Source organism: Rhagoletis zephyria, unplaced genomic scaffold (genome assembly GCF_001687245.7).
Source record: "Rhagoletis zephyria isolate East Lansing unplaced genomic scaffold, Rhagoletis_zephyria_1.1 Rzeph_scaffold_12013, whole genome shotgun sequence".
Taxonomy (NCBI): domain Eukaryota; kingdom Metazoa; phylum Arthropoda; class Insecta; order Diptera; family Tephritidae; genus Rhagoletis; species Rhagoletis zephyria.
In genome coordinates this window covers 1-3263 of record NW_016169087.1, presented here as the reverse complement: position 1 = coordinate 3263, position 3263 = coordinate 1, and positions in this window count along the sequence as shown.

The window sequence follows — 3263 nt, the reverse complement described above, 5'->3', positions numbered from 1 at the left end:
GTATGTATTTATATACTTGCATATGCACAAACATATATACATATATATGTATATGTACGATCATCAATGAATGGGGATGCGCTACTAGCTCGAGAGAAATGTAGTGATTTTTTGAAAACCTATTTGACAAACAATTGTCTGTGTGTGTGCGCACATTTTCCTTCTGTGGGTGGGGGTGGTCATCTGTGGTTGCTTGGCAATGCCACTCGCTTAGCTCAGTTGCGGATCGGCAAGGCAAGTCGTTTGTTGCCTTAGGTCTTCTGGTATTCACGGACATAAATGCATAATTCTATATGTATGTCGCGGGTGGATTGCAATTTAAATTAATGCAAAATATATATATATATTTTTTTTCTTTTAATGAAATGCAAAACATAAAATTTGGCAAAGAAACGGGATAACAATTTGCTTTCAAATTGCGAAAGAAAATCTTGAGAAATACAGAAATTCAAAATTTCGGGAAAAAGTGTTTTTTAAAACAAAACGTTATTGGCAATTCATGCATTTGGAAACAAATTTACTTTTACCGCCGTAGCTATGTACATACATACATATGCTTTTGGCTGCGTTAGGCAACAGTGGGAATTAGCGAGACTAATAATTTTCTACACCTTCAAAGTGAAGGATAAAATTCAAGTGCAACGTTAATCTAGTCCAATTTATTCAAGGAATATGTAGTTTATTACTTATGCAAATCATTTCAAATTAACATCAATCAGCAAGTCAACGTTGCACCCATCCACCGCCGCAGTAAAATGACGCGCGCCAATTATGTCATTAAAAGTGAATGGGCAGCGCATTCGAAAGTACGAAGAAGACGAACGAATTTGTTTCAAACCCACTGCGAAGATAGAGCAACTAATCTTTTTTTGTTTTTTTTTGTTTTTGGGCTTTGTAATTTGTGTGTTGTCAAGTGCACCAAAATATATAACATATCCATATATACTTAGTCGGATATATCTTCAAAAGAACGTTAATGACTAGTCGGCTAGTTTTAGGTCACGTAAGGTTGAGCGTATCCCAGACAGGACCACACTTGGTCCGTATTTTGTGGTATCACGACGAACGGTAATTGCAATGTTATGTCGCTACCGGAAGCTGTTGTTATTGTAGCAGCATAGAAAATTTGTTTTTGGAAATGCTGCTGCAGGGAGAGTCCTTGACCTGGTATACATAAATCTAGGTCACCCGATTGTGGTGGGAACGGCGCCGGCGAATTTACTAGGGCTAGTTAGAGAGTGCCATCCAACGCTAATAGAGCGCAAATTCATTGAAGCTGGCCAGCTTAAGAGTAAGTGTGAAAATGATTCCATCGAATCGGCAGTTAGTTTAGGCAGTAGGGACCGTGAGGATCCTGAGAATCTTCGAGAGCTCAAGAAGTACCATTGCAATCCGTTTCAAACTCGGCCAAAAACACTTTGCCTTTCTCGCTAAAGTCGACTAGAGTGAGCTTTTTCTCGCCAGCTCATCCGCCATGAAATTTCGCTATGGTCTTTGATCAGATGCAACTCAAAGAGAGGTAAGGCATTCTCCTACACTAGCACTGAGCACACTGTGAGCTAGAAAATACCTTTGTCTACATTCAGTAGTTCATCAGCCCATTAAAGCACCACAGTGATTTGGAAGCATAAATTTGAGCCTCCAACAGAATACCCTTCTACTTACCGTGACGGTTAGCTTCGACCTATTCGTGTCTTAAGTGCCTTCTTCCAGCTAGCGTCTCCCGTTTACTTATCCCTGGAGGGGATGAGAAAGGAGACAGAGCTCATTGGTGCCAGCCTTGCCACGCCGTGATCCGTCTCTGAACGCGGCACTTGCTGCAGCAGCCTTACCTTCGATATCGACGACGCTTAACTTTAAGTGCCTGATTCCAACGAGTACCTTGTTAATAAATATTTGCAAATACGATTGTCTCCCGTACAGTGGATTTTACCTATGTGTGAATGGAATAAAGATAATCTTTGCCGAGTTTGTGTGGGTGCCTCAAAAATCCGATAAAACTGACTTTCAACTGCCGATATTTTGTCCCTAGTCACGAGTGCTGCCTGGTTTTCAACAAGAAGGCCCTGTGTAGTAAAATGATTACTTCACACGTGCTTTGTGCTCAAACACACGATTTCCGACAGGGTTCGGCGTCCGCTATTTGAATTAGAAAGCATCTCTAAATCAACTCATCAACTCACTATTCAGGATTCATATGAGTTTGGCACAGATTTATGTACATATATGTACAAACATACAAACAAATAGACATATAAACATATGTATTCAAATCTGAAATTAGATTATGTACCCAACCAATTCGGTGCTCAGCCAATTGTGATGTTCAAATTACCTACTGATTGAATTAAACGGTCCAGACGCCTGCGGCGATTCTCAACCTTTGTGAGATACAATTTGGAGTAGCGTCTCGAAGTGAGAAGAGTTGGCGCTGGCTTAACACAGATCAAATACCAACTGCAAGTCTTTAGAAATAAACACATATACTTAACTACATAAAAGTCAGCAGAAATAATATAAATATGTGTCTGAAAACCGCTTTGCAACACCAAAATCTGCTTGCGTTTAAATTAGAAAATTTCGTAAATTTTTTCCAACAAACTCCCCCTTCAGCCACCACTGTCCGTTTAAGTGGTAAATATATGGCGCATATTAAATTAGTCACAAAACATAAAAAATCTCAGCACCCCCCCACAACTTAAAAGCATAACTCTGTGATTGTTGGTGACAGCGGCTTTCATTATATGAGCAGCGGTCAGTCAATGCACTGGGAAGCTATCCTACACCTCATCGGCTTTGGTGTGGCATTTATTAGCGCCCCCAACGAATGCAACTCCGTAATTGTGTTAGTGAGAATCAGAACGTTTTTTCTTTTTTTTTTTAATCAAAATCTCTCTTGATGTAGCGTGAACAGGAGTCCACTGTAAAGCCATACATACAAACATAAACAAAATCAGTTAAGTGATGCCTAAATTATAGAGAGAGTGTGCTTCTGGAAATCTCAGTGAGCTTACAATTTTTGAAAAATGCACACAAACGCGGATTAGCGCGCTTAGATGTAGGATGCGCTATGCGCCACTCTTGAAGTGAAAAAAATTAATAAACTATAAAATTAGGAAAAATTTCTACTAAAACGGCAACCGCGCGGAGTAAAAACAACATTCAATCGCCTGGCGCCGGAAAACGGACTCAACCGTGGTGCAGTGGACCATTAATCGAACTCTTTTCATTTGAAACGGAAGCAGTGAGCAGCAACCAACAAA